Source organism: Myotis lucifugus, unplaced genomic scaffold, assembly GCF_000147115.1.
Source record: "Myotis lucifugus unplaced genomic scaffold, Myoluc2.0 scaffold_72, whole genome shotgun sequence".
Lineage (NCBI taxonomy): Eukaryota > Metazoa > Chordata > Mammalia > Chiroptera > Vespertilionidae > Myotis > Myotis lucifugus.
The window spans coordinates 4,133,483-4,145,031 of record NW_005871120.1 but is presented as its reverse complement, the minus strand read 5'-3'; the positions used below and the strand labels follow the sequence as shown (position 1 = coordinate 4,145,031).

At 41.2% G+C, this 11,549-nt stretch overlaps 1 pseudogene; it reads left to right on the top strand.

The window, feature by feature from the left end:
* Positions 1-590: 590 nt before the first annotated feature.
* On the top strand, positions 591-8,681 carry LOC102442244 (annotated as a pseudogene).
* The last annotated feature ends 2,868 nt before the right edge of the window (positions 8,682-11,549 follow it).

Below are 11,549 nucleotides of genomic sequence, written 5' to 3'. Positions count from 1 at the left end.
GAATTATCTTTAATGTGTTGGGGAAAAAAATTCTACATAGTGAAAAATCTTAAATTAAAGCGTATTTTAGAATGTTCTTCAAGTAGAAGAAAAGTTGTCCAAGGGAGGAGATTGGGGATAGAAGAAGAAATGAAATGTTAAATTTAAGCAAAGGCAAATCCAAATGAATAGTGACTTTATAAAATAATATATTGTTGGGATTATGATATATATATATGTATAGAAAATTCAAAACAATAAATGCATCTTATATGTGAGAGAGTTAAATATTCTAAATTCCTTGATTTTTCTGGGAGATGAGTAAAGGTAATAATTCCTATTTGATAATGATAACTCAAGGTAGCATATTGTAATTTCTAGAATATAATCACTAAAAAATAATAAAAGCCTGAATAACTATCAAACTAATAGAGGAAAAAGATGAAATATAAGCAACTCAACCTTGAACCTTCCTGTATGTTTGGAGTAGCTGCTCCAGCCTCCGGGGCATGTCCCATTCTACCAGCCTGTGAGCAGCAGCAGAGAAAAAAGTTATGTATTTTCTTGCCCTGTACACACTTTGAGGTGAGCAAAACATTTTAATTTGAACCATGAGGGAAACTGTGTACATCCAGGCTGGCCAGTGTGGCAACCAGATCGGTGCCAAATTCTGGGAGGTGATCAGTGATGAACATGGCATTAATCCCACCAGCACCTACCATGGGGACAGCAACCTGCAGCTGGATCGCATCTCCATGTATTACAATGAAGCCGCGGGTTGAAAATATGCTCCTCTTGCTATCTTGGTGGATCCAGAAGCTGGGACCATGGACTCTGTTTGCTCAGGTCCTTCTGGCCAGATCTTCAGAGCACACAATGTTGTTTTTGGTCAGCCTGGAGCAGGCAACTGTGCCAAGGGCCACTAGACAGCAGGGGCCGAGTTGGTTGACTCAGTTCAGTATGTGGTGTGGAAGGAAGCAGAGAGCTGTGACTACCTGCAGGGCTCCAGCTGACCCACTCACTGGGCCGGGGCACAGGCTCTGGAATGGGCACCTTCCTCACCAGCAAGATCCATAGAGTACCCTGACTGCATCATGAACACCTTCAGTGTGGCACCTTCACCCAGTGTCCGACACTGATTGAGCCCTACAATGCCACCTTCTTTGTCCATCAGTTGGTAGAGAATACTGATGAGACCTACTGCATTGATAACGAGGCCCTTTATGACATCTGCTTCCACACCCTCAAGCTGACCATGCCAACCTGCCAGGACCTGAACCACCTCACCTCAGCTGCCATGAGCAGTGTCACCACCTGCCTCTGCTTTCCCAGCCAGCTCAATGCTGACCTCTGCAAGCTGGAAGTCAACACGGTGCCCTTCCCATGCCTCCACTTCTTCATGCCTGGCTTTGCCTCTCTAACCAGCCATGGAGGCAGCACCGGGCCCTCACTGTACCCAAACTCATCCAGCAGGTATTTAATGCCAAGATCATAATGGCTGCCTGTGACCCCTGCCATGGCCCACACCTCACCATGGCTACTGTCTTCTGTGGACAGCAGATGAGGGAGGTGGATGAACAAATGCTCAATGTGCAAAACAAAAATAGCAGCTACTTTGTGGAATGGATCCTTGACAATGTCTTCTTTCCCTGTCCCCCACCCCTCCATTCTCTCTAAAATCAATGGAAAAAATATCCTTGGTTGAGGATTAACAAAAACAACAACAAAGTATGAATAGTAAAACAACAATAAATACATATCTATCAATAATTACTTTAAATGCAAATGGCTTAAATGCTCTAATCAAAAGACTTATGGTAGCTGAATATATAACAAGACTCTTACATATGTTTGTTTTCTACAAGAGACTCACTTCAGATTAAAAGACATGGACTAAAAATAAGGGGATGGAAAAAGATATTTCATAAAATTATTTTGAACTGAATTATATATAATGAAAAATGTAACAACAAAATTTATAAAACTAAAGCAGTGCTTGAAGAAAAAATTATAGCCATAATTGCATATTTTAAGGAAGAAAAAGGCTAAAATAAATTAGCTAAGCATTCATTTCTACAGGTTAGGAAAATAAAAGAAACCCAACAAAAGTAGTGGGAGGAAATAATTTAAAAGCATAAATAATTGTAAAAGAAAAAACATAACTGAGAGTCAACAAAGCCAAGACTGAAAATACTAACAAATTGATAAATCCCTAGTGAGAATGAGAAAAGAGAAGGCATGAATAGCAAGTATAAGAAATGAAAAGGGACTTAACTACAAAAATAAGAGGATATTATGAACAACTTTATGCCAATAAATTTGAAAATTTAGGCAAAATGGAAAGATTTATAGAAAAATATAATAACATGACATAAAAAAGAAATAGAAAACCTTGGTCCTATAACTATTCAAGAAATTAAATCTGTAATTTAAAAATGTCTGATAAAAATCCAAGACCCAAATTTTTTTTTTATTCTTTTGTAAAAAAAATATTATAATAAGTATTACAAAGGGTATTACATATGTGTCCTTCCCCCACCCCCCGCCCTTGACAATCCCTGCCCTCCCTTACCCCCCAGTGTCTTATGTCCATTAGTTATGCTTATATGTATGCATACAAGTCCTTTGGTTGATCTCTTACTCCCCTCCCTTCTGCCCCCCAACCCTCTCTGGCCTTCCCACTGCAGTTTGACAATCAGTTTGAGGCAGCTCTGCCTCTGCCAAGACCCAAATTGCTTCACTAGTGAATTCTACCAAAATTAAAGAAAGAAAAAATACTTATATATCTCTTTGAGAAAGTAGAAAAAGCTTTTCCAACTAACTTTGGGAGACTAGCATAACTTTTATACTAACACCCAACAAAACAGTACTAGAAAAAGAAGACACAGGCCAATTTTATTCATGAATATGAGTGCAATAATCATAAAATAAAACAATCTGAATCAAGCGATATATTAAAGGATAACATACCATGATCAAATTAAATTTATCCTAGGAATGCACATTGATTTAACATTAGAAAATCAATAAATAGAATTCATCACATTAATAAATTAAAAGAAAAGCCATGGTCATGTCAGGTCTTGCAGAAAGTGTGTTTGATAAAACTCAACATTCATATAAAATAAAAACTCATAGGAAAGAATGAAACTTCCTGAATCTCATAAAGGATGCCAATAAAAGACTAGAGCTGAAAGCTTTCAGCTTAAGATTTTGGATGAGATAAGAAAGCTCACTACTATAATTTCTAGTTAGCATTTAGCCAGTGTAGTAGGTAAGGAAGTGATATACTGGTAAATGGTATAAGGGTTGGAAGGGGGGAAACCCAAGACAGTCATTATCTATATTCCATATAATAAAGAGGTAATATGCAAATTAACCCTCATGCCCTCACAAGATGGATGTTTACGACCAGGCTGGCAGGGGGGTTAGTGAGGGATGACCAAACGACTGAACAAGCAGGCTGCATGGGACAACCAGGCCAGTGGGGTGGCTGTGAGGGGCAACCAGGCCAGCAGGGGGGGCAGTTGGGGGCAACCAGGCCAGTGGTGGGGGGGCGGGGAAGTTAGGGGTGACCAGGCTGGCCGAGGGGGGGCAGTTAGAGGCAATTAGGCCGGCACACAAAGGCAGTGAGGGGCTATCAGGATGGGGGGGAAGGGGGGGCAGTTAGGGGCAACCAGGCAGGCAGGCAGGTGAGCGATTAGAAGCCAGCAGTCCAGGATTGTGAGAGGGATGACTGACTGCTGGTTTAGGCCGGGATTGGGCCTAAACTGGCAGTCGGACATCCCCCAAGGGGTCCCGGATTGGAGAGGGTGCAGGCTGGGCTGAGGGGAACCATGCATGAATTTCATGCACCAGGTTTCTAGTATATATATATATATATATATATATGTATATATATATGTATATATATTATAATATATATACATATATTATAGTATATATATATGTATATATATTATAATATATATATCTATATATATAAAAGCCTAAGTGACCGTTACACCCGAATGACTGGAATGACACGCACTGACCCAGACCTTGCTGCTGGGGCCCTGACAGCCCAAATCTGGTTCACTCGCACCCAGTACCCAGACAGGAGGGAGGAGGGAGCCCAATTCCTCGCGAAATCAGCCGTTGTTTAGCTTGCTGCTGGGGTCAACCTCCTGTGGTCCCTCCCCGTGGCAGGCCAGCCTCCTTGATTGGGTTCAATCGCTGGCCAGGCCTAGGGACCCCACCCGTGCGCAAATTTGTGCACTGGGCCTCTAGTTCTTAGATAAGGATTCTATATGAAGACAATCCAAAAGACTCTACTGATAAATGTTAGAATTAATAAAAGATTTTAACAATGTTACTGGATATAGAATCAATATACAAAGATCAACAGTGTTCCAGCAGTAAACAGAAAAATAAAATTTAAAAATACATAAAAAATAGCTTTAAAATATATTAATGCCTAAAGAATAACATTAGAAAAAGATATGCAAAGACCTCTAAATAGAAAACTAAAAAAATTACTGCAAGAAGTTTTTAAAAGACCCAAATAAACAGAGAGATATAATATATCTATGGATAAGAAGACTTAATAATGCAAGTACATCAACAATAAAACTGATCTAAAATCCTAATAAAAATTTCAAAGGTTTTTAAAAAATAGAACTTGAGCCCTAGCTGGTTTGGCTCAGTGGATAGAATGTCAACCTGTGGACTGAAGGGTCCTGGGTTTGATTCCAGTCAAAGGCACATGCCTGGGTTGCAGGCTCGAACCCCATTAGGGGGCATGCAGGAGGCAGCCGATCAATGATTCCCTCTCATAATTGATGTTTCTATCTCTCTATTCCTCTCCCTTCCTCTCTGAAATCAATAAAAAAAAAAGATTAAAAAAAAAAAAGAGAGAGAAACCAAGATGGTGGCATAGGTAAACACCTGAAATTGCTGCCTCGCACAACCACTTCAAAAATACAACTAAAAGACAAAATGGACATCATCCAAAACCACAGGAAGGCTGGCTGAGTGGAAATTGTACAACTAGAAGGAATGAGAAAAGCACACTGAGACTCAGATGAGATGCAAAAGTGCAGAGGTACGGAGGCGGAAGTGGAAAGGGCTGGCAACTGAGGATGCGGTTGTCTTTTTCAATCGAGAGGGAGACACAAGCTCCCGACGGCCCTGAACTCCAGTTCCGGGCGAGTCTCTGGGGACCCAGACTCATACAGGGAGAAACTGGACTGTCTGGCATCGGGCAGAACTCGAGGGCGGCTTTCTCTCAGAGGTGCTTGCAGCGATTACCGCGGGACACTGAGACCTGGGACCTCTTAGGTCAGGACTGAGGATCAGCCATAGATGTTTGCTCTGCCCTGTTGATTCCCTGAGACGCTGCCTCACCCAAGCTGTGCGCAGAGGCTTTTGCATATGAATGGCCTGGCCCTTTGCAATCTAACAAATTACCTAACAAACTGCAGCTGGATCAGAGAGACCCAGAACATCCAAAAGAAGGCCCAAGGCCCCACAGCAGCTTGCATTGCTTCACAGCTGGGCCTCATCTGGGCACCAAAGAAGAGGAATCTGCAGATCTCTCCATAGTTCCTGCTGGGTAGCCTCAGGCAGAGGCTAAATTAGCACCTCTTTAGAGATCCAAGTGCCAGTGTACCCAGTGGTCAGAGTGTGACCATCCAATTACAACTCCTCAGATCCATAAGGGACACACTCAGGGGGCAGACTCAGTGAGCACCAAAGCCCCACTGAAGCAAGTCTTGCCCCATAAGGGTGTCTCTAGCACAGAAGTTCTCCCACTGTAGACACAGCTGATTCTCACAGCCAATTGGCCTGGAGATCAATTCCTCCCAGTGATACCAACAACAATCAAGGCTTAACTACAGCAAGAGTGTGCACACAGCCCACAAAGGGGTACACCAAGAGTGTCCACCTCAGGTAAGTGGGGAGGCTGAGCCACTGGGCCCTATAGGACACCTAGCACAGAAAGCCACTCTATCAACACAGGGAAGCAGCCAAAATGTGGAGACAAAGAAACAGGTCACAAATGACAGAAATGGAGGAGAGCAAACTACTGGATATAGAGTTCAAAACCACGGTTATAAGGTTTTTCAAGAATTTTCTAGAAACCGCTGATAAATTTAGTGAGACCCTCAATAAATCTAGTGAGACCCTTGAGGATATGAAAAAGCACCAACTAGAAATTAAGCATACACTGACTGAAATAAAGAATATTATACAGAGATCCAACAGCAGACTAGAGGATCGCAAGAATCAAGTCAAAGATTTGAAATACGAAGTAAAAAACAACCAACTGGAAAAGCAAAAAGAAAAAAGAATCCAAAAATATGAAGATAGTGTAAGGAGCCTCTGGGACAACTTCAAGCAAACCAACATCCGAATTATGGCGGTGCCAGAAGAAGAGAGAGAGCAAGATATTGAAAACCTATTTGAAGAAATAATGACAGAAAATTTCCCCTACCTGGTGAAAGAAATAGACTTACAAGTCCAGGAAGCGCAGAGAACCCCCAAACAAAAGGAATCCAAAGAGGACCACACCAAGACACATCATAATTAAAATGCCAAGAGCAAAAGACAAAGAGAGAATCTTAAAAGCAGCAAGAGAAAGTCAGTTACCTACAAGGGAGTACCCATACGACTGTCAGCTGATTTCTCAACAGAAACTTTGCAGGCCAGAAGGGAGTGGCAAGAAATATTCAAAGTGATGAATAGCAAGAACCAACAACTAAGATTACTTTATCCAGCAAAGCTATCATTCAGAATTGAAGGTCAGATAAAGAGCTTCACAGATAAGAAAAAGCTAAAGGAGTTCATCACCACCAAACCAGCATTACATGAGATGCTGAAAGGTATTCTTTAAGAAGAGGAAGAAGAAAAAGGTAAAGATAAAAATTATGAACAGCAAATACATATATATCAACAAGTGAATCTAAGAATCAAGTGAATAAATAATCTGATGTACAGAATGAACTGGTGAATATAATAGAATCAGGGGCATAGAAAGAGAGTGGACTGACAATCCTCGGGGGGAAAGGGGTGTGGGGGGTGCGGGAAGAGACTGGACAAAAATTGTATACCTATGGATCAGTACAGTGGGGGGGGTGCGGGGAAGGGCAGAGGGTGGGGTCGGAACTGGGCGGAGGGGAGCTGGGGGGGGCAGAGGAACAATTGTAATAATCTGAACAATAAAGATAAAAAAATAGAACTTGACAAACTGATTACAAAAAAATGGAAATGATTCAAAAGTCTACCAATAATAGAATGGATAAATAAATTGTGGCATATCCAGAGGACAGAGTGAAAATAAGTTAACAATGTGCAACAATATGAATGACTCTTGAAAAGAAGCCAGATTGCCCTAACCGGTTTGGCTCAGTGGATAGACCGTCAGCCTGAGGACTAAAGGGTCCCAGGTTCGATTCTGGTCAAGGGCATGTACCTTGCTTGTGGGCACATACCCAGTAGGGAGTGTGCAGGAGGCAGCTGATCAATGTTTCTCTCTCATTGATGTTTCTAACACTCTATCCCTCTCCTTACTCTCTGTAAAAAATTAATAAAAAAAAATATAAAAAAGAAGCCAGATGCACGCATGTGCACACACACAGCCACAGGATTTATATCATGTTTTAACATGATTTATAACATGTTATCTCATGTTTTGATGAGAAATTATAGGTAGTGATTAAAAAGTTGGATGGGCTCTAGCCGGTTTGGCTCAGTGGATAGAGAGGCCCCGGGTTCGATTCTGGTCAAGAGCAAATACCTAGGATCCAAGTGTGAGCGGCCGGCAACCAATGGATGTGTCTCTCTCATCTCTCTCTCTCTCTCTCTCTCTCTCTCTCCCTCCCTCCCTCCCTTCCACTCTTCTCTAAAAATCAATGAAAAAATATCCTCAGGTGAGGATTAACAGCAACAATAACAAAAGCCAGATAGGAGTGGAGAAGATTTGAACAGGAAAGGGCACACAGTAGGTGCTGGGGTGCCAACAGTGTTCTATTTCTTGACTTCGGTAGTGGTTGTACAGGTATTTGCTTCATAATTAACCAGTGGGTAGTACTTTTTTGCTCTGTGCACTTTTCTGTATGGGTGCCATATTTCACAATGGCTTTTGAAAGACAAAGAATATTTGTTTTCCACACTTAGAATCACGGTGTCTTAAGCCTTCATCAGAGAGACAAAATGAAAGAGAATGTAAAATAAACAGCTGTTTAATGAACTGTAGCGTGACAAAGTCCATAGGGAAGGTAGTGGCTTGGACTGAGTCTAGGAAAAAGATTGCCAAAGGCTAAGAATTTGCTGTTGTTTATTCAGCACTAACAATGGCAGAGGGACACTGTGACTGGAGGATCACCAGCCAGGAACAGGGATGACGCCTTGTTCCACCTCAGCCGGACAAAACAAACAGAATTACTGGCTCCCTGTGCTCTGCCTCTGGGCATGCTAAGAAGCCTTCACATGACTAATTTGGTTTCTTGAGTATTTACTAGTAGAGACCAATACAGTATTTATTCCTCTTGCTCTTCAAAAGGCACCATTAAAAAAATGAATTAAAGGCATGAATATTCAGATTTCAGGAGAAATATACTTCTGTTATATATTAATAAAACGATACTCTGATTTAACTGTTTAGTCTCTACAGGCTTGTACCGTATGTTGTAATTCCCTAGGAAATTATCGCCTTTGGGTGATCTGATAAAATTGATTTCTTGAACCTGTAAAGCAGAAGCTCAGACCTTAGTCCCAGCTTTACCCGTCAAAGTCTCACAAGAGACTCAGGTGAACTCTTAGCCAGCTTATCTCATCTCATCAAAACCGCCTGGTTATCACCAAGGACGTGTCTGGGAGGAGGACCCTGCCTGGGGAGAATTTTGACTTGGAAATAATCTCTGTGGGGAGGACTTCTCTAACCCTCACATTTTATTTAAGAAGGAAGTTGGGCTCAGTAATAAAGACATTATAAAAAAGAAACCTACAGCCGAATCCGGTTTTGCTCAGTGGATAGAGTGTCGGCCTGCGGACTGAAAGGTCACAGGTTCGATTCCGGTCAAGGGCATGTACTATTAAAAATAAAAACAAAAGGCAAGCCATAAACTGGGAGAAAATATTTCTAACACATATATCTAACAGAGGAATAGTGTCCAGAGTGTATAAAATCCTTTGTAACTCAAAGTAGGAACAACCCAATTAGAAAATGAACAAAAGTTAATAGGTATGGGGTTTCTTTTTGGAGTAATGGAAATGTTCTGGAATTAGCAGTGAAATACTAAAAACCACTGAAAAGTACACTTTAAAATGGTGAATTTTGTTATGTGAAGTATATCTCAATTTTAAAAAAGCACTCTAAAAATGGGCAAGAAACTTGAACAGGCAATCCCCAAAAGAAGAAATATGAATAGCCAATATGCATATGAGAAGATGTTTACGGTAATTAGTCATTAGGGCTAGGGAAATGTAAATTAAAACCACAATGAGTACCTCTTCACACCCACTAGAATGATTAAAAATTTTTAAAAATTACAATCCCAAGTGGTAGATGATGTGTAGCGGCGGGAACTCTCCAGCACAGTTAGTAGGAATGTAAACTGGTACAACCCCTTGCACAGTTTGGAGTTTCTTATAATATTAAACACACCTATCCATGACCAGCAATTCCACAACTAGGTATTTACCCAAGAGAAATAAAAATATGTTCTGCAAAGAGATTTGTACACAAATGTTCACAGCAGCATTATTCATAATAGCTAAATAGTGGAAACAGCCCAAAAGGCCATCAACTGAAGAATGGATAAGCTAATTGTGATATAGCCATACAACAGGATTCTATTTAGCAATAAAAAGGAAAGAATGGCTGGTACAGGAAAAACATGACTGGATCTCAGAGACATTATGTTGAACAAAAGAAGCCAGACCCAAAAGAGTATGCAATGAATGATTCCAGTTATACAAAGTTCTAGAACAGGCAATAGAAATCAGATCAGTAGTTGGTTGGAGCAGAGGTAGGGGTTGGGGAACTGACTATATGGGAGATGAGGGAACTTTCTGGATAGATGATGTTCTATATTCTGATTGTAATGGTAGTTCTGTGAGGGCACACATTTGCCAAAACTCATCAGACTGTAGAGTTAAAATCTATGCATTTTAATATATATCAGTTATATCTCAGCAAACTTAAATTTAAAAGAGCATGAGATCTGGAAACAAACTACCTGGGGTTGAGTCTTCTGTCCTGGCTCCACCGTTTAAAAGCTGTATGACTTGGACAAGTTACCTATCCTTTTTAAACCTCAGTTTCCTCATCTGAAGAATGGGGATGCCACTCAGATTCGAGAGAGGGAATACACTGTTGTATCCAGGTGTTGTGTGTGTGTGTCAAAAACGGCTCTGTGCTATGTGCCAGGCACTGGGCTGAGCAGTTTGCACAAAAGGGCAACCAACTGGATGGGAAAAAAAGATGTGCATGGTGGGCTCCTCGGCTATTTCTTTTCACCCTTGAACTCCAGGAGGGGGGGTAGGGTGGGGAATGTATTTGTTTGCTAGGGCTGCCACACAAATTACTGCAAGTGGAGTGCCTTAAACAACAGAAATTTATCATCTCAGTTCTGGGGGCTGGAAGTTCCAGATGAAGGTTTGGTTTTTCCCAAGGCATCTTCCCTCGGCTCATAGATGGCTCTTCTTGCTGTGTACACACATGGTCTTGCTTCTGTTTGAACCTCTCTCTTCTAAGGACCCACGTCAGATTGGATTAGGGCTCACCCTAAGGGCCTCCTTTTAAATCAATCACCTACTTAAAGACCCTATCTCTAAGTGTAGCCACAAGCTGAGATCTGGGGGGTTAGGACTTCAACGTATGAATTTGGGGCAGGGGCATAACATGATGAATCCAGATTTGATCTAGTGAGTAGAGAGGTAGCTCAGAACAATCGACAGAATGATTGGATCAGTTGTCTGTTTTGCCATTTTATAGCTGCAGGACCTTGCATGTGACACTTACCTACAAACTTGACCACATTAAAAGGAGATATAGTCTCATAGGGTTATTGGGAAGAGCACATTAACATGGGATTAACTAGATTAGGCCACGCCTGTGCCCTGGAATAACACAACAGTTGAGATGATGGGGTAATTATCTCAAAATAAAAAGTTTAAAAGAATGACAGCAGGCCTGGATATCTGCCTACGAAGAAGCTCCAAGATACATAACTGAATTAGCAAAGCAGATTTTAATTCAGGCTCCAGAGTCACTGTGGATTCTAATGGAATTGTTCTAACTGAATTGGTGTTTGTGTTTAAAAACAAACTAAAAACAAACAAAGGTTTTTCCCATCTGCAGCCCAGGGCTAAAAACAATTGATAAAAATAAGGGCTAAGCTATTATTTTGTCTTTAATGTAATTCTAAGCACTTCGTGTGTATTAACTCACTGAATCCTCACAACCACCCCATTTTACAGCCGAGAAAAGTGAGCCACAGGTTAAGAAGCTTATTCGTAATCACACGACCTAATGGATGGTGGAGGTGAGATCTGAACCCAGAGTGGTTCCAAATATCTAGCAGCAT